At 38.3% G+C, this 21,498-nt stretch overlaps 1 pseudogene; it reads left to right on the top strand.

Moving 5' to 3' along the window:
• The first annotated feature begins 16,079 nt into the window (after positions 1-16,079).
• On the top strand, positions 16,080-17,050 carry LOC130860206 (olfactory receptor 4C15-like; annotated as a pseudogene).
• The last annotated feature ends 4,448 nt before the right edge of the window (positions 17,051-21,498 follow it).

Genomic DNA, 21,498 nt, shown 5'->3' with positions numbered 1-21,498 from the left:
CAATGAAGGCTTACCTCCCTATTTATTCTACAGGACACAGTCGCCAATAATGAAAATCTGGTTCAGAATGCAAATCAAGTTAAGGTACTAAAATCACGTTACTGCCTACCTCGCAAGTACATTTTATATTTCATCCCTTTTCTCAGGGTTCTGTTGTTTGTCTGTCTGTCTGTCCCTTTGTCTCTCTTCCTCTATTTTTAACCTGTTTTTTGCATAATTCAAGTCTTTCTCAGTTAGGGCTTGTGTTTTCCTTATCCTGCTCGCTGCTGGAATTCTCTTTCCCGGCTATTTCCCTTGTCTGGCTCCGTCTCATTTTATCCACTGTCAGATGAACTCCCACCTTCTTAGACAAATTTTCCCCGATGACTTTCTCCAGCCATTCCCCTCAATTATTCTCTAACTCTCCATCTGCTTACATCCTTCATAGCAATGAGCACAAGCTACACTTTAAAAATTATTTCTTGATTTTTATTTTCTCTGTTTTCCTCACACAATTGTAATCCCCATAAAGGCAGGGATTATGTTTATTCATTCATGCTGAGGGTAGAACATTGCCAGTCACTTAGTAGGTGCTTAATAAATATTATTGAATGAATATATCTAAAAGAAACAGCTTTTTATGTTTGTAAATTCATAAATGGGATAAAACATAGGGGAGAATAAATAAACTCTTTATAAGATAGAATTTTCCTGGTTTTTATGTTGCCAAATTTCCTGCTTGGAACCTTTTGGAAGGAAGTGCAATTTCAAGTTAGCAGTTTATTATTTAATACGGAAGACACCACTCCTAAAATTCTCTACTACCTTTTTTCTTCCTTTAGAGAAGCATAATAAGAATCAGTCATGTCAACATATTTGAGAATCTGGTGTCTATATCTTGAAGTTATATGTCCTTTATGAGACGAGAGTAAGTCTATAGACCTAAATTTTTCTCTAGCCGTGGGAAAAACAATTCTTGCTGTTAAATCCTAGAGCTGAGTTTCTTAAACCAAAGGATGCTTGTTTTCTTCCAGACCTTGCAGTGTCGCTAGAGAGACACTGATGCTTTTCAGAACTACATATACCAAAACTAGGTATATGGGAAGACTAAGGCTTTAGTCTAATTAGTATTCTTTTATAGTTTTCTTATTTTTAAAAACATACAATGAATAAGATAATAATTACAATATCAGTTATAGTATTTCACACAAGTCTGACCTATAAAACAGTATTTTTATTTTTAAATATGAAACGTATATGCAATAGGTATTTCACATGAATTATCATCAACTATTTTCAATAACTATGAGGCACATTCATTTTTTGAAGAATATGTGCTGATTTTGTGTGCAGCCTCAGATGCTCGTATAGAATTGGGGTACACAGCAGTGAATAAGGCAATAAATTTTACTTTTGTCCTGGAGCTGACTTTCTAAGTGCAGGAGACAATATATTAAAATTAAAATAAGGTCAAAAGTGAAAACTGATATTCAGAAAATTGTAATGAGTGGTGCATGTGTGACTGGATAGCTCTAGTTAGGTGGACAGAGGGGGCTTTTCTGAGAGGTCACTTCAAAACGGAGATCTGAATGATGAGATAGAAACATCTTGAAGCACATCAGTGGGAAGCGCAGTCAAGGCAAAAGAGAAGGGTTTGTGCAGAAAGCTTAAGGTAGGAACCAGTCTGAAGTGAAGAAGGTCAGTGTAATCCGTGCACAGTGGACAGGAGCGAACCCGGTAGAAGGTGAGATGCGAAAGGTAGGCAGAGCCCTGAGCAAGGAATGCTATTATTTTTTTTTATTTATTATTTTTTTAGGGGGGTACACCAAGTTCAATCATCTGTTTTTATACGTATATCCCTGTATTCCCTCCCTCCCTCGAGTCCCCCCCATCCTCCCCCTCCCAGTCCTCTAAGGCATCTTCCATCCTCGAGTTGAACTCCCTTTGTTATACAACAACTTCCCACTGGCTATCTATTTTACAGTTGGTACTATATATATGTCTGTGCTACTCTCTCGCTTCATCTCAGCTTCCCCTTCACCCCCTGCCCCCTCTCAAACCTCGAGTTCTTCAGTCCATTCTCTGCATCTGCTTCCTTATTCTTGTCACTGAGTTCATCAGTACCAGTTTTAGATTCCGTATAAGTGAGTTAGCATACAATATTTGTCTTTCTCTTTCTGACTTACTTCACTCTGTATGACAGACTCTAGGTCTATCCACCTCATTACATATAGCTCCATCTCATCCTTTTTTATAGCTGAGTAATATTCCATTGTGTATATATGCCACATCTTCTTTATCCATTCATTTGTTGATGGGCATTTCGGTTGCTTCCGTGTCCTGGCTATTGTAAATAGTGCTGCAATAAACATTATGGTACATGTTTCTTTTGGGATTATGATTTTCTTTGGGTATATGCCCAGGAGTGGGATTACTGGATCATTATGGTAGTTCTACTTGTAGTTTTTTAAGGAACCTCCAAATTGTTTTCCATAGTGGCTGTACCAACTTAACAATCCCACCAACAGTGCGGGAGAGTTCCCTTTTCTCCACACCCTCTGCAACATTTGTTGTTTCCAGATTTTGTGATGATGGCCATTCTGATCGGTGTGAGGTGATACCTCACTGTGCCTTTGACTTGCATTTCTCTGATGATGAGTGATGTTGAGCATCTTTTCATGTGTTTGTTGGCCATCTGCATGTCTTCTTTGGAGAAATGTCTATTTAGGTCTTCCACCCATTTGTGGATTGGGTTATTTGCTTTTTTGGTATTAAGCTGCATGAGCTGCTTGTATATTTTGGAGGTTAATCCTTTGTCCGTTGTTTCATAGGCAACTATTTTTTCCCATTCTGAGGGTTGCCTTTTAGTCTTGTTTATGGTTTCTTTCGCTGTGGAAAAGCTTTTAAGTTTTATGAGGTCCCATTTGTTTATTCTTGATTTTATTTCCATGATTCTAGGAGGTGGGTCAAAAAGGATTTTGCTTTGATGTATGTCATAGAGTGTTCTGCCTATGTTTTCCTCTAGGAGTTTTATAGTGTCTGGCCTTACATGTAGGTCTTGAATCCATTTGGAGTTTATTTTTGTGTATGGTGTTAGGAAGTGTTCTAATTTCATTCTTTTACATGTTGCTGTCCAATTTTCCCAGCACCACTTATTGAAGAGGCTGTCGTTTTTCCATTGTGTATTCGTGCCTCCTATGTCAAAGATAAGGTGCCCATGAGTTCTTCTGAGTTCTCTATTCTATTCCATTGATCTTCCTTTCTATTTTTGTGCCAGTACCATACTGTCTTGATCACTATGGCCTTGTAGTATAGTTTGAAGTCAGGAAGCCTGATTCCACCAACTCCATTTTTCCTTCTCAAGATTGCTTTGGCTATTCGGGGTCTTTTGCATTTCCATACAAATCGTAAGATTTCTTGCTCTAGTTCTGTGAAAAATGCCATTGGTAATTTGATGGGGATTGCATTGAATCTGTAAATTGCTTTGGGTAGTACAGTCATTTTCACGATGTTGATTCTTCCAATCCAGGAACATGGTATGTCCCTCCATCTGTTTGTGTCGTCTTTGATTTCTTTCATCAATGTCTTAAAGTTTTCTGCGTATAGATCAATGTTGTTATTTTTTAACCCTCAGGTTCCAAAAGAGCATGGACATCAAAATAACTCTATTAGAATAATAAAAATAAAATCCTTCATGAGCTCATAGATGACACAGAAAATTGCTGTCAGACATCTTTGCACAGAGCTTCCATTTGATTTTTGCTATGTCAATAGCAGAACATAATGTTTACTGCCCACTTACAATATCTAAAAATTGAGTTTCTGGATTTACTTTACAACTTTCACCTTGCAACATGCCAAAGAAGAAGAAAAAGCCCAGGACAGTGCAATAACTTTGAACTCTGTAAGAACCTTATGATGATCATTTTTTCTATTTTTATTGTAGAATTAAAGAACAGGGAGGACCATAATGAGATCCCTAACCTTAAGTATTGGTAATATTTTGGTAATCTTCCAGCATCAAAATTAGAGATAGAATTTACCTCTTCTATTACGCATGTAAGAGCTATTTTGGCCATTCATGCAGAAATTATTACCTGTCAGTCAGATGCCACAATGTTTTTCTCCGACCTGTTCTATAGGTCTCCCTAATTACGTCACATGAAATAGGTTTATTCATTAAACATATTACTCAGAAGTGCAATGCCTGCCTTTTTCCCTAACACTCTCATTTTTAAAATAAAACTTGCTGTTGCTAATATTAGATTGTAAATCATATGATCTCTGTATCAGAATTGAAAAATTGAATACTATTCATGATTCAAAAACATTGCAATGTAGGAATAAACTGATGGTTTAATTTGAAGGACATTATGGGTCAAAAAACTGCTGCAAGCATCAGACTTACTGGGAAATATTAGATGAACTTGCTTCCTATTTCACTCAGAAAATTTAGGTCATCAGAAGACAACTTCTCCAGACTCTTACCACTCTATCTACCAATTTGCCAGCACCCATTTAGTTATATGCTACCTTCCTCTTTTTTTTTTTTTTCTGGATCTTTATTGGAGTGTAATTGCTTTACACTGTTGTGCCAGGTTCAGCTGTACAACAAAGTGAATCAGCTGTATTTACACATATATCCCCAGATCCCCTCCCTCTTGAGCCTCCCTTCCACCCTCCCTATCCCAGCCCTCTAAGTCATCACCTGTCATTGAGTTGATCTCCCTGTATTACATAGCAACTTCCCACTAGCCATCTAGTTTACATTTGGTAGTGTATATATGTCTATGCTACTCTCTCACTTTGTCCCAGCTTCCCCTCCCCTCCCCGACCCTGTGTCCTCAAGTCCATTCTCTACATCTGCATCTTTAATCATGCCCCGTCAATAGGTTCATCAGTATAATATTTTTAGATTCCATATATATGATTTAGCATATGGTACTTGTTTTTCTCTTCGTAACTTACTTTACTCTGTATGACAGACTCTAGGTCCATCCACCTCACTACAAAAAACTCAATTTTGTTCCTTTTTATGGCTGAGTAATATTCCATTGTGTATATGTGTCACATCTTTGTCCATTCATCTGTCGATGGACATTTTGTTTCCTTCCATGTTCTGGCTATTGTAAATAGTGCTGCAATGAACATTGTGGTACGTGTATCTTTTTGAATTATAGTTTTCTCAGGGTATATTGCCCAGTAGTGGGGTTTCTGGGTCATATGGTAGTTCTATTTTTAGTTTTTTTAAGAAATCTCCATACTGTTTTCCATAGTGGCTATATCAAGTTACGTTCCCACCAACAGTGCAGGAGGGTTCCTTTTTCTCCACACCCTCTCCAGCATTTACTTTTTGTAGATTTTTTTGGATGATGGCCATTCTGATTGGAGTGAGGTGATACCTCATTGTGGTTTTGATTTGCATTGTTCTAATGATTAGTGACGTTGAGCATCTTTTCATGTGTTTGTTGACCATCTGTATGTCTTCTTTGGAGAAATGTCTACTTAGGCCTTTTGCCCAATTTTGGATGGGGTTATTTGATTTTTTTTGATATTGAGATGTATGAGTTGTTTGTATATTTTGGAGATTAATCCCTTGTCAGTTGCTTCATTGGCAAATATTTTCTCCCATTCTGAGGGTTGTCTTTTCATCTTCTTTATGGTTTCCTTTACTGTGCAAAAACTTTTAAGTTTCATTGGGTCACATTTGTTTATTCTTGATTTTATTTCCATTATTCGAGGAGGTGGGTCAAAAAGGATCTTGCTTTGATGTATGTCACAGAGTGTTCTGCCTATGTTTTCCTCTAGGAGTTTTATAGTATCTGGTCTTACATTTAGGTCTTGAATCCATTTTGAGTTTATTTTTGTGTATGGTGTTAGGAAGTGTTCTTATGTCATTCTTTTACATGTTGCTGTCCAATTTTCCCAGCACCACTTCTTGAAGAGGCTGTCTTATTTCCATTGTATAGTCTTGCCTCCTTTGTCAAAGATAAGGTGACCATATGTACATGGGTTTATCTCTGGGCTTTCTATCCTGTTCCATTGATCTATATTTCTGTTTTTGTGCCGGTACCATACGGTCTTGATTTAAAGTGATGAAAGGGAATAGCAAGCTACCTTCCTCTTGACTCTCAGAAATGCATTGTCTGTGCTTCTATCTAAAGGCCACCAACGTCATATACACTGGCTTGATGTATCTCCTTATATTTCACGAGGGCATTCATAAAAAAAATCTCATCTATATCTCTTATTTCATCTACATTTCCCTTTTTCTGAATCATTTTACCTGGGCAATGATATAATCTGTTATCTTGTTCATGTTTAAAAATAAAATCTTCCCTTGATCCCATTTCCTTTATCATCTATGACTTCATTTCATTCTCTCTTCTTTGTAACAAAAATCAGGAGATTCTATAGTGCCTATCTCCTATTTCCCTCCTTCCATTCTCTTTAACCTTATTCAGTCACACTTCAATTACTAACACTGAAAATGCACTTTTCAAAGTCACCGATGGCCTCTATGTCACTATAGTTTTTATCACTTTCTTCTCATCTTACATAAACCATAAGCAACGTTTCTCCCGGACTTCCTCGGCACACTCCCTCTACAAGACCACGATTCCCAAATTAACTCCAGCTCAGACTTCTTTCCTGAGGATGAGACCTGGAAATCCAACTTCCTCCATATTATTTATATTTCCTCCTGAGACTAATAGATTTATTAAACTGAACCAGGCTAACACTGTGCCCTGGTTCTTCCCTCATTCCCAACACCTACTCCACTGACAACATTCTCTGTCTCAGCGGATGGCACATTTGGTCTCTCCTTTTCGCCCCACATCTAGTCTGTCAGGAAACCCGTTTGGCTCAACCTTCACTATATATCCCCACTTCTGATCACCTTTAGACCTGTTACCTAGTACCAAACCACAATCAATTTTTGCCTGAGTTATTGAAATTGCCTCATACCTGCCCTCCTTGCTTTTATTTTGGCATCCTCTGTTCTAGTATTCTATCCTCAACACAACACTCAGGATTATCCATTAAGCTTGTAAGTCAGATTGTATCACACTCTACTCTGTGAATACTCTCCGTGTCACTCAGGGTAAAAGCTAAAACCCTTACAAACAGTAAAAATCAAGCAGATATATTGGGCTGCCCTGTTAGTTCTCTGAACTCTACTCTTTTGAGTGACCCCTCACTGAATCCTCTGGTTAGCCTGGCACCATTCTGTTCCTCTTACTGGCCACGTAAGTTCTTGCTGTAGAGCCTTTATATAGCCTGTCCTCTCTGCCTGGTATACCTTCTCCCAGTAATCTGCATAACAAATTCACTTTATACCTGTAAATGGGAAGAACCAATATTTTAGATAGTACTGCCCTTGGACCCAGGCAAGCAAGGCCATTGTTCTTAGCTCTGCATGTTGAAGTGTCTTCTGAGAAACTTTCTAAATTCTCTTCCAGTGTCTGGGACTGGGAAGTGCATCGCAGTGGGACATTTCAGCCAGGATTAGACTGTATGGGTCTCATCCTTGCTTTTCCCCCTCTGGGTGCTCTTTGATGCTCTATGCCACCCGTGGGTCCACCAGATATCCCAAAAGCTCTGGATTCTGCACCCATGACGTTATCCCTGGCCCTGTGGCCATGATCCTGGTTCTAGAAGGGCAGTCTAGCAAGCAAATGGCTTCCACAAGCTGATTCATTATTTCTTTCATAATATTGTACTAGATTGATTACTAGGATGGTTCTTATATGCTGATTTGTGGTGACACAGGACACATTCAATGGTCTGGACTACAAATGGTCCCTTTCTGACCCTTGGCTTGGGCCAGGTGTCTGGGCCCTTCTCGGCTCTCACCTGTCCATGGTCTGACTGCAGTACCAGGATCTATAGTGGTATAGACAGACATCCTTTATCCTGTGAATCTGCCCTGCTGATACCCAAGAAGGTCACAGAGCCCTTCCTCAGGTTCTTGCTGTGTGTCAGTTAGTTCTTCAGAGGTGGCTGTGTTTAACTCCTGCAAGGGCTTTAAAACCTTTGCTCTGTGATGAGGACTGCCCCTCTCTTGCCTCCACGGATGTGGTAGCATTGTGCTCTCCTGTGTTGGTCCTAAACCACGTGTGATGAGGGGTGTAACTAGCATGAGTGGAGCCACGTTTCTTTGTCTGCAGTCAGGTCTTTCATCTACCCTACAGGCTGGTGGTGCTCTGTGGAAGGCAGGGCTGTGGTCAGTGCTGAAAAACATCACCTTCTAGGAATGTAGTGATTAAAGAGTGACTACAGAGTTCGAAGGAAAACATGGTTGGAAGATGAGTAATTCTATACTTCTGCTATAAAATTCCAAGTGGTCAATTTAACATGATGAGGAAATTATTGTTCACCTTTTATTTCAGGCTCTGGTCCTCAGGTCTGTATTTGTATTCACTAATAAGGAAATACTGTTGAGAGAGGGACTGGACAACAGTGTTCATGGGCAGCCCAGTAAGTGATGCAGCATCATTAGCTGTGATATAAAACACTGTACAGTGCGTGGTAGTAAGGAACTTCAGAGGCACTATTCCAAAATACAAAGGTTCTAAAGAGAACAAGAGGCAATGAATTCTGGGACTGAACGGGAAGACAGATTCTTGGACACCAGAAAGTTTCTTTCTGAGCTCTGGCTTGATAGTAACAAATACATAAGGACCTCCTCTCTACCTGTGAGTCTAAATCTCCAGCAATAAATCGCTATATCTCACACATCCATGAATTTTGTAATACACGGTTTCGTCATATTTATATATTCAGGAGTCCTGTAAAAATGGTGCGGCTGGTTCTATACACCCCAAGGGAGTCATCTATTTAGAGACATGTGTTCTGAGGTGCATGAATAACCCCTCTCTAAATGACAGAGTATATCTCCATGGAAATGGATAGTCTGCTCCTAAAATGTATGCGGACGTGTGCCTGAATGTAACGGATTGACGCTGCGCCTTGTCCCAGAACTCATCTTTTTTTTTCATGTCACCCCAGTTCTGCACAGACACTATGTTCTGTTGCATATACACAGTTTTCTATTCCTGAATATAAAGGGAAATAAAAGCATCTTCAAATAGAAACCCAGAAGCATTTTTAAAAAGAAAAAAACCCTCAAATTGGTGGGGGATATAAAAGTGTTGCAAACACTTGAGCAAGTCAACCCACAGACAACTGTATCTTAGAAAATCATAACGATGGGAAATTTCCAAACCCTGTGGGGAACGGAGAGGTAATCATGCAGGTTCGTGACCTCTCAGGAAAACCTCTTTAAATTCCAGTTGGAAGTTAAGGAGGAAAGTTTTGCTTCTGTCTTTATTTTGAGAGCATGTTGAAGACAGTGCTTGAGAAGCAATGGAGAAAATTCTCTACCACACCTGCCAGAGTTGCCCTTCCTCTCTCTTAGATGTAGAGGTAAGACTTGGAAACATCCTTCACATTTTTGCCAGCTATTGAATAGAATTTTCTCCACAGAGAAGAGGAGATTGCCGTTACCAGAATTTTCAAGGAACTGACACATGGTGAGATTTATAATTCACATTTTTGCATATTCGGACAGGATTTTAAATTGGGATGTAGTACTTAAAAATATGGGTATTTTGGACTTCTTGGGTGGCACAGTGGATAAGAATCCGCCTGCCAATGCAGGGGAAATGGGTTCGATCCCTGCCCCAGGAAGATACCACATGCCATGGAGCAACTAAGCCCGTGCGCCACAACTATTGAGCCTGCGCTCTAGAGCCTGTGAACCACAACTACTGAAGCCCATGCGCCTAGAGCCCGTGCTCTGCATCAAGAGGCTATGGCAATGAGAAGCCCGCGCACCACAATGAAGAGTAGCCCCCGCTCGCCGCAACTAGAGAAAGCCCGTGTGCAGCAATGAAGACCCAACACAGCGAATTAAATAAATAAATAAATAAATTTATTTTAAAAAAAAATGGGTATTTTGATACCGGCTACCAAGTTTAAGGCAAGCTAGGATCTATCACTTAACCGTGTACACTTGGGCTAGTTATAGAAACATTTTTGGTCTTAGAATCTTCATTTTAATGGGAATTATATATTAATAATCTCAAAGAATTTGGAAAGAAATAAAATAATAACATGGATTTGATTTGACAGCACTTGACACATATTAAGTGCTAGATAAGAAGCAGCTATTTGAATGCAGACTTATTTTTGGAGGGCCAGGAGAATCTTCTACTTCACATCTAATTGTTACCAGGAAGAGCTAAATCGGACTCCAGGTTGGATCTGTTTATTTGACCTTAATCTTTGCTTTTTGCTGTTTTTGTTATTGTAATCATACATGATGGCCTGCCTCAAGGAGCACTGCCCCTCTGCCTGAATGTTGAACTAAAGTGCCACTGTTCAGCTCACAGGCAGACACTCTGCCCTGCCCACCTGTGTGAATGGCTGAGATTAACACATCCCCTCACCAAGGCTGGTTATTCCCGGAGGTCTTTTGTAAGACTGATGGCCCTTTAACTTTACTTCCTCACAGCCTCTCCCTCTCTGATTCTGTAAAACAAAGTGGCAGTCAGACCCCAATAAGATGGCTTATTGAAGACACTAGTCTGCCATCTTCTCAGTCTGCAGGCTTTCCAAATTGTCACATTCCTTCCCTCAACACCTTGTCTCCGATTCATTGGCAAGCAGAGTGAGCTTGGATTTGGTAACATAATGAAATTAGACCTATCTTCAGTTTTGCTTCTTCAAGTTGAGTCCAAATAACTATTAAATGCAACAAGTGAATATTTTTGTCACAGCTAGCCAATAGCATTTGATCTATTCTTTCGTGATATATTCTCATTTATCATGCATCCTCTAATGCTGTCCCTCATCCTGGTGACTTAGACTAAAAAGCGGATTTTTTTTGAAGCTCTGTAAATCATACTGATGTAGGTGCATGACAATTTAAGTGTTGTTTACTATTTTACAGTGTTATTGATGTGTAATATAGCACTCAATACTCCTACAACAAAATGCTAATGAATGGCCTGAAGAAGGACAAGAAGGGTCAGAAAGAGTGTCTTAAGTCACGGAGCAGTGTCTTCTGATTTTAAATTTACCCACTTAATTTTCTCTAAGTGCCCTTGATGTCATAAACAGCATTATATTTCTGCCAGAATTCTTCAGGAGTATGTAAATGGGTGAAGTTCTGAACAATCTCAGTGCTGGTTGTTATGGGTTTGTCCCTCAAAATGAGCTAAATTGCTAAAACAACAGAAGGTAAAAAGCCTCAGGCATCCATTAGGAAGGACACAAGTGGGAATATTGAAAGGTTATTTTTTTCAAAATTCCAGAAATAGTAAGAATATAAGAGTTGAGACATGTAGGGAAATCAGCAGAGCACTATTGAGGGAAGAGAAAAAGATCTGAAATCTAAAGACAACATATTTCTCAGACTGTAAAGGGAAGGAATATGCTTAGTTAGACGAAGAATAAATCTTTTATTGCTACAGTAAATAATAATCCTGGGCCGAAAATACAGTGGATTTAAAGAACTTAACAGGGAAGTTAATTAGAATGGGGTAGTATCTTAATTTAATACTGATATATAATTATAAAACACTATAATGACCAGCTTACTACTAATTTCTCATATAGTTTTGACTATTGTATATACTTTAAAGTAGGAGCAGGAATTTATATTATTTTCAGAATGATGGTAGAATAGTATAGTTGCCAAAATGAGTGAGAAGGTAGTAGTGGGAATGAGGAAGAATGGAGAGGCACACGTTACAAGGCTGCAGCCCTAAGACATGGCCCAGAGTCCACAGCTCACGGCGTGAGAGGCCCCGAGCTATCTTTGGTGCATCTCCAGCATCTAAAGAATATGGCTGTCAAGAAAGACCACGGACTCTCCTGGGAGAAATGTCAACAGAGCAAGCTGTTACCTAGAGCAGAATGTGAAGTGAAAATGGATATCAGAGTGTGTACAGAGGAAAAAGAGGGCTGGGCCCATGATTCAGCCATTTGTGGATGATTTAGAATAGCTAAAAATTTTTAGTATGTTTGTTCCACCTATAAAAATTAATTATATTTAATAGTTGATAAACTTATCCTCAAACCCCATCTTCTTTTTCTGAACTGCAGATAATGGAGAAAATGGCACCGTGTGTTTTAAACTTGATTTTTAATGTTATAAATCAACTTTATATTTCTTATAGTTATATCAAGATGGGTATTAAAATAAAATATTCTACTATTTTCATACATTCCCTTCTTGATTTTAAAATTATATTAAAATGTCTAACCCAGAGAAAACCATAATTCAAAAAGACACATGCACCCAAATGTTCACTGCAGCACTATTTACAAGAGCCAGGACATGGAAGCAACCTAAATGTCCATCAACAGATGAATGGATAAAGAAGATGTGGTACATATATACAATGGAATATTACTCAGCTGTAAAAGAAATGAAACTGGGACATTAGTAGAGACATGGATGGACCTAGAGACTGTCATACAGAGTGAAATGAGTCAGAAAGAGAAAAACAAATATCGTATATTAACACATGTATGAAGAATATAGAAAAATGGTACAAATCAACTGGTTTCGAAGGTAAAAATAGAGACACAGATGTAGAGAACAAACACATGGACCCCAAGTGGGGAAAGCGGGAGGATGGGGTGTGGATGGGATGAATTGGGAGATTGGGATTGCCATATATATATTACTAATAAAAAAAAAATCAAATTGTACACTTTAAATATATGCCATTTATTGTATGTCAATTGTATCTCAATAGAAGTTCTTAAAAAAATAAAAAAATAAAATTATATTAAAATGTCTATACAAATGGGCAGTTATTACAATTTTTATTTTTGTTTTTCTCGTAACATATTGTAAAAATGCTTTACCATCTATATCCTTGTATTACTAATCAGTGTTTTACTCATAGAATACTGTGCTATGAATCTGCAGTAGTCTGATTTACATAAACATCTTATTGATCATTTTGGATATTTCTGAATTTTCACTCTTATGAATGACATGACATCACCTTCCATTATAAAACTTACACCACCTCATTTCACTTTTAGAATAATTTTCATGGTTGAGGTTACTAATGTAAGGAATACAGACATATTTATCATTCTGAAAATATTTGCTCTTAGTTTTCCTAATAATTATCATCTAACATTATCATAAGTATATTTGTCAAAACTGTGAAATGAACATTAATATATTACTCTTAACAAAACACCAGATTCTATTCATATCTCACTAATTTTTCCACTACTGTCCATTTTCTATTCTAGGATTTGGTCCAGGACAACACATTTCATTTGGGACAATTACCTTTTAAATGACATCAAATCATACATCTTGTGGTCATAAACTATGAGGACATTGTCAAGGTTTTAACACTAATTGTGGAAACTCCTTTTATCTGAAAAAAGATGGTAGTGATTTTTTTTTTATATTTAGTGAGCACTTTAAATTTTAAAATGGTATTTCTCTTAGAAACTCCCTAGATAAGGGAGGTAAACAGCCTAAGAATTATTTAATTATTAGATTAATATAGAACCTTCTTCTCCCCCTCAACTCTTCAATATATTTGATTTTCTTCGTACATCGAAGCTACCTGAAAAGAAGTGGACACCTGTGGGTCTGAAGGTCATAATAATTTGTTCAGAGAATATTATGGACATTTGAAAGTGTTCCACGTGTAAACAAGACCATATCTGCACTATAACCAATAAAAAGATTTTATATTTGTGAGTAAGTAAAAGGATGGGTAAAAACACTTGATCATGGTAAAGCAGGAATAAGATGTAAAAACATTATCATTTCTGCTTTATGCCAATGGCTCTGGGAACTTATTCTTACCATTTATTATGATTTTCTTCTGTGCTTTTAACTCTGTGAACGTTTTTACCAGTATTGCCTTACCTGATTCTCACAAGAACACTATCAATAGCCATTGTTCCTATATTCAGTTGCAGAGGTAGAATCCAAGTCTTGGAGAATTTTAAGTTACTTTTTCCCGTCGCATAATATAACGAAGTGGAAGAGCCTGTATTCGAACCTAGCTCAGCATGAATGTGGAGCTGATATTCTTCTTCATTTCATTTCAGTGTGTCTCCTGCTTTGATCCAAGGATAACTGCTGGATCACATATTGATATTCTTTACTTTTTAATGAATCGTCATTGACAGATCCAGCGATTTTACACGGTTTGCTTCATACTTTTGTATTCTTGGTGATGACTTGTAACTGAATATGGAGTTCACAGTGCAGACACTGTTTGGGATGTCTATTAACTCTGGAAGCATAATGGAAATAGTCTTTTCAGAGTAAGCAAAAAGACAAATATGAGTTAACACACAACTGTGTATTTGTTGGTCTTAGTAACGTTGTAAATTGTTTTCGTTAGCTGTGACGTTCACAAAAGTCAGCTTGTTTTTATTTCTCACAATAAGTTTAATTTTTTTCTTTTATTCTATTTAACAAACATAGATTATATGTATATGTACACATACACACACACTCACATGCCATTTGACTGATAAATTTCTGTTATATCTACAGGTGAGGACACCATCATTCTTCACAGCTTTGTTTTGTTATGGAAAATGAAGTCAAAAGTTGGCGTAATAATCTGGGTGACCCATGGAAAAGCTTTCTGTGGGTAAGGTGCCTGGCTTCCTAAAGGAAAGAATAGTAACTAAAGTTGGTAAGTGTATTTTATCATAAGCAACATTTTCACATTTTCCAATTTGACCCTCATTATAATCCTGTGAGATGAGTAGGGAGGTTAGATATAAACTTCCTTATATTACAATAAAGTCATATAAATTTGAAGTAGATTTCCTCGGAACTTGATCAGATTGGGCCACATTATATAAACCATTAGAAAATAATAAAGAATTCAGACTCTGGCTATATTCAACATACTGTTTCTATTCCTTACCAATGCGGTGTTGCCAAATTGTCTCTGTAAATAATTGGGCCATTACCTTCTGACTCTACATCATTTGCTCTAAGTCCTCCATCAAGAAGCATCATTCAAACATGAACAAAGGAAATCAGAGAGTTTTAACCTCCACAGTGAATGGAGACTTTAGAAAGGCCACCCCTGCTCTGAAGTTCTTGCCAGAAAAATGTTTGCTTCTTTCCCTGCAGAGCCAGTGGGAAGGACTTGAATGTCAAAGCCAGAGATTTGGGGTTAAAATTCCAGATCTAGCATCTGTTATGTGTTATATTTTTATCTCTTTAAACATGTGTTTCCTACCAGTAAAATAGGCTAAGATCTAACATGGACTGTTTTCTGCCTCTTACACCCTGAGCAGTTGCTTCTTGCATTATTTAACTCAGTCATCATGACAACACTCATTAGTAGGTAGTATTTTGTTTTATAAACTTCTGTTCTTTTTAAATGATGAATTAAGAAAAGTATCAACTGAACACATGCATACTTGTTACGTGTTAGGCTGCCACAGATGCTTTCCCAATGAGAATTCTCTTTTATAAAAAATGGATTAATTAATCTTAAGGGCTCAATTTGTTTCAGATTTTTAGAGACATAACTGGGGAAGTAGCCATGATTGTCAAGCACCTCTTAAGCTCTGTCTTCTATTTCTTCTTCTATTTGCAGGTAAGGAAGTCACCTGATCAGGGATGGCGTGTAAGTCACCCCTGCTCTCAGCCATGCATGTGGCAGGCACGACTAATAAATTTCCCTCCTCCTTTCCCCAAAACTTGGATGTGACTTCAGAATCCTTCTCACAATTCACTCCAGGAAAATACTACTGACTGATCAGAGTAGGCAGTTGAGGTAAAAAATGTTTCTCATCCCTACCACAAGGGGACCCTTCCCCTCCCCCTGTATCACAGCTCTGACTATCTAAAAGTAGTTAATGATTTATGAACACCTTAATTCTTCCCGACATCCCACTACTACCTTCAACAAATGTCTAGTTTTATGTTCTCACTGACAAGAGATGCATTGGCACGTAAGATAATTTTTCATACATCTGTACCAAATGGATGACTGTGATAATATACAATCTGGTCTGAATCAAATTTTTCTTTCTCATAATTCTACGTGTTCACTGTGGTACCTTTTATCTTTTCCTTGAAAATCATGCAACATCAAAGCTTTGTAACTGAGTTTGTTCTCCTGGGGCTCTCACCGAGTCCAAACGTGCAGAAAATAGTATTTGTTGTATTTTCGTTCGTTTACATTGCAGCTGTCGGGGGCAACTTGCTGATCGTGGAGCCCAGCGGCAGCAGCCCAGCGCTCCTGGGCTCCCCCAAGGACTTCTTCCTGGCGTTTCTGTCCTCCCTGGATGCATGCTGCGCCTCCGTCATTGCCCCGAGGATGATCGTGGACTCTCGCTGTGAGAGGGAAGCCGTCTCCTTCGAAGGCTGCATGACCCAGCTCTTTGCCGAGCACGTCTCTGCTGGGGCGGAGGTGATTGTCCTCGCTGCCATGGCCTCTGACCGCTATGTGGCCATCTGCAAACCCTTGCACTACGCTTCTATCAGGAACCGCAGGCTCTGTGTCCTTCTGCTGGGGGTAGCCTGGACAGGGGGCTTCCTGCATTCCATGATACAAGTTCTCTTCACGTTCCAGCTGCCCTTCTGTGGCCCCAACGTCATCGATCACTTCATGTGTGACCTGTACCCGTTACTGGAGCTTGCCTGCACTGACACTCACGTCTTTGGCCTTTCGGTGGTCACCAACAGTGGGGGTTCATCTACATCCTAATCTTCTCCTTGTTGCCTGTCTCCTATGGGGTCATCTTGCTGTCTCTGAGAACCCGTAGTACTGAAGGGCAGCGGAAAGCCCTCTCCACCTGCGGATCTGTTTTTTGTTGCTGTTGCGGTTTTGTTTTTTGTCCCCTGCATATGTGTGTATGCACGGCCTCCATCTGCTTTCTCCTTTGACAAAATGGTAGCCATATTTTGCACCATCCTAACTCCCTGCTCAATCCTTTGATTTACACTTTCAGGAACAAGGAAGTGAAAAATGCCATGAGGAAAGTGTGGAGCAGAATAATGGTGGTTTCTAATGAAAAATAAAATGTTAAAGTTTGAGAAAATTTTACAGTAAAAGTAAAAAACAAACTTTCTTAGACAAAAACTTTATGCTAATGGGCCTTATTTGACAGGTAGTAAGTCATGGAATAAAAGAGCATTAACATGGGGCCCCGGGAAATAACATTTTCACCCTTAGATCACTTATGAACTCTAATTTAGCAACTTGGTATCCTCATATGTAAGTTTAAAAAGAGTTGAATTTTATACTTACTTGGAATCTAAAAATTAAGAAAAAAGAGAGACATTACGTATCAGATTTCTTGCCACTCATTTGAAGCTTTGAAAAAATCTTGTGGAGGAAAGAAAAAAATATCTTACTGAATAGAAACAGAAACTTGCTCAAACCGTTTCACGTGAAAAGTTTATATTTACAACACTAATTTCAGTGACTTATGCCAAAAAAGTAATCAGGACTCAGGAATGAAAGAGATCAGGTCATTCTCAGAACCTCTACTGTAAGTGTTCCTGTATCTCATGTTTAAAAATAGCAAATCCCACCTTGGATTTCAAGAAACTCTTCCCTATTTACTCTTTATTTTTAGAGAATTCATAACTTTCTGATATACCATATAATTTACTTATTATTATTTTATTATTATTATTGTTATTGTTTTTGTGTGCCTTTTCTCATAGAGTATAAGCTACGAGGCAAGGAATTTTTTTCATTAGCGTCTAGAAAAGCCTAATGTAGAAGCTCAGTAAATATCTGTTGATTAAATGAGGCATCTTCCCCTATTCAAATTTAAACCTATCTATAAGATTAACGCACTAACATTTCAAATTTGGTAAAGGAATGTAATTCATTATTGCTGATAATAGCTGTTAAATCTTGATGATATCTGTAATTCATGCTCTGATACAACACAGAGTATTTAAAATAAATTCTATATTCTAGTAAATTTTCTCATATCTAACTCTAAATATAATACACAAAATTTTGAATAGAAAATAAAGCCACTGTTTGCTGTCTGTTCTTCTTCCCACTCTTTATTCTTCATTCCTTTTTCCATTCCTCACGAAATTAAATCTGACTTTCATTCTGAAAGTATTTCTGATCCAGATAAAATCATCTAGATTCTCAAATTTGAATTATATTAGAGGGTTTAATCTGGCCAGAATTTCTGAATTATTCGCTGGAAACTTTACCTTAGTGAGATATAACTTTAAATGAACGGAGTTTAAATCAGGGCCCTGGTTTGTGCTAAGACTACACGTGAGACAGAGGTGGACAGAGACGTACTCGATATGGTACAAAACTCAGCTATCAATTCTCATGATAAAATGGCCATAGTCGACTGAATTCAGTAAAACCCTGGGCTTGACGTTTCAGAACCGGGATTCCCGTCGGGTAATCGGGTCATTCAGTCTACAATGAATTTTAATTCACACAGGGTCAGTTCACTCAGAGGTTGAATGGACTCCTAGAGAGCATTGCCTCAGCTTCTTGCCTTCAGCCAGTTCAATAGTCTCCTTTGAAACTGCCCTTTCTAAAAATTTTCCACCAGAACCAGAAACCTTACCCATCCTCTCAAAGTTAGGGAGTTGATTTAGGGCTCTCTGACTGGGCAGTTCAACACAGAGACTCCATTCATTGGCTGTTCTTGTTTTCCAGGCCAAGAAATCTTGGGACATTACTGCTCCTATCATATTAAAATTAAAGAGATTAGACTCATCCCTGAGAGATTTGGATCCTAGGCTCAGTTCTGCTACTAAATAACTGTGTGAACTTGGTGCCTTATTTCACTTCTCTGGTCAGTAATTCCTTCGTTTAGGGTGGACAAATAAAAATCATATATATTTCTTCTGCATTTTCTCTGAGCCAGAGATTCTTTCTTTTCATATGTTATATATTTTGGTATTTACAGAAATTAGAAGCAGGTCTTCATATTCCCATTTAATTAATGGGGAACTGAGGGTCAGAGATTTTAAGGGACGCAGCAAAAACCTTCTTCAGGATTCTTCCAGTCCATTTGTTTAAGAAAAAAAGCAAAAAAGAAAAAGTCCACATGTTGGGGCGTGATTTTCTCTACAGTGTTTCTCTGAGATGCTCAGGCTTGCTGGTTACCACTCGACCCTTTAGCAAAAGTGCAGAGCATGGTGCAATCCATTCATGGCATTCTCCCAGCTCAGTTTCTGTCTCCTCTCACCTACACATACCCTGGACCTCTCACTTCATCCTCATTGAAGGTGCCTAGCGGGCAATGTCATACCTTGCAGGCAATTCTGAGACCAGAGCGCTGGTTGTAATATGGTCTCCCGGGTATTTTTGATGTAATCTATCCCATCTTTAATACCTTGCAACCATTCAAAGGCAAAGATCTAACTCTGTTTCCTGTAAGTGAAAGGGCACATATCTTTAAAAAGAAAAAGAAAATACATGAGACAATTATTCAGGAATTCCTTTCCCTTTTCTTTCTTTTCTGTTTTCCTCTCTAAATTGATTTAAAAGCATGTATAGGATTAGAAATGGGAGACCTTAATATCAATAATGTTAAGTTAAAGAGACATTGATTATTAGTTGCCTTTTATGAAGAGAATATAGGAAATTCAGGCGATTGAGGAACTTGTTTAAATTCACATAGCAGATAAATGGAAAGGCCAGGACTCAAGTTTACAGTACATATTTCATCTCTGAGCCTTTAATCAGTTTCAAAGGTCTTCATGCCTCTAGAAGAGATGGGCTTAAGGAAATCTTATGGAGAAGGAAACAGCATTTCCTCACATCAAATCATATAGTTTGAAGTTTAACTAATTGTCCCCAGGGTTTGCTTTCGCCCTTGGACTGTCTGAGCTAGGTAGCTCATTGCATGTCCTTCGGGACTGTTTTGGGAGAAATAGTTTCCTTGAAGCTCCTGAGGCTGAAGGCCTGCCTTAGGCATTTGCAGACTTTTGTGGGAATTACTATAAATGTCTGATGCAGTAAAAACGTGACACTTAAACTCATGATTTTCCAAAAGAATATTGTAGGAAGAGAGCTGACTTCAGAGGCGTTTCTCACTCAGAGCGCAGGAATAGTTTTCTCCAATAAAGTTTCCAATAACCCAATTAAGAAATTTACTCCATTTTCAGGACGGTCCTCTCTGCTCCAATACAGACCTTGCTGTTCTGTCTAACCCAGTGCTTCTGGGCAGGAGCGGTGTGAATTATGGCCATGTGCAGAGTTCCCTTTCTCCATAAACTCCCTGCATCCCATAACCTCTTGTGATAGAAGGCATTGATAAACCTCAGTGAAGTATAGTTTGTGTGTTTTATTCAGGCTTCATATAATTCACCTTCTAAGTAAATTAAAGTTGAAGATATGAAAAATATACTTTGTTGAAAGTCACCTATTTGCTCTTAAGGGGTAAGTGTTTCAATCGCTCTGAAATATTTTCTTCCAATTGCCTCCTAAAGACTGATCTCTTAGAATCTTTATTCAGTGTGTCTTCTAACAAACGATGGAGTTCCTAGAGAGTGTTTCCACCAATGAAGCGTTGTGGTGGTCCAGGCTTTCTAAGCATTCTCTGACCTCAGCACAAAGCTATACTACCTCTGAAATGCATCTCTGCTCACAGAGGATGCAATAAACGGCACTGAGGCCAGCTTGGCAGAAGTTTCTATCTTGGGGAATCCCCTCCTTTGAAATTTTAGGTCAGTGCTGATGTTTCTGGGACAGAATATAAAATAGGTCTGCACTTTCTACACACCTGAGTTTTCAAGCCCCCTGGCAACCCTTTACTTATGACCATACTCCCTTTTTGGTTTGGGGGAAAGTGATGGTGTGGTAGGTCAGGAAGAAAGAAGCTGAATTGTGACAAAAATTTGGATCAAACTACCCTCTAACATTTTCTGCTCACCCTCCCGCTCCACAGCTTTCTGTATCCTCTCCCGGACTCTTCTTTCCCTGGTGTCTCCTCACTCACACTCCTCTCTCCTGCTCTGACATCACTTAAGGTATCAATTGTCCTCCTTCTCTGATCGCTCAGGATTTCTCTTTTCTAAGATGCAATCTACGTGATGATTGAGATTTGATATTTTATATGACACGTAGGATGAATGCTAGAGAGAGAGCCTATCTAGTCACATCCCTCTCTAGTTCTAGCTGAACTTTCTTAGGTAAAACTTTCTGTATCAGAGGTCAAACTTTGTAACTAGGAAAGGACAAAGCAAATGGCCGCAGTTACCTTGCAAAAAATATGCTGGTCAAATAAAATAACACAGGCAAAAACTTGTTTGAATGATAAGAGTAGAGAACAAGAGTAATGTTTAATCTAGTATTGCCTTAGTTAATCATACGTATATAAAAACCTACATAGTAACATAGGAGCATAGAAGATAAAGTTAGATGTCTTTTTACATTAAGAAAAAATGAAAGTCTTTTGGCACCAAATATATTTGAATTGGTCAAAATGTCAGCCAGTGAAGGTAAAATTTAAGGATTAAGGAAAAGAAAATAGTTTCCTTTG

Source organism: Hippopotamus amphibius, chromosome 9 (genome assembly GCF_030028045.1).
Source record: "Hippopotamus amphibius kiboko isolate mHipAmp2 chromosome 9, mHipAmp2.hap2, whole genome shotgun sequence".
In the NCBI taxonomy this organism is placed as follows: domain Eukaryota; kingdom Metazoa; phylum Chordata; class Mammalia; order Artiodactyla; family Hippopotamidae; genus Hippopotamus; species Hippopotamus amphibius.
Note: the sequence above shows the minus strand (reverse complement) of the source record. Positions and strands in the feature narration are given on the sequence as shown.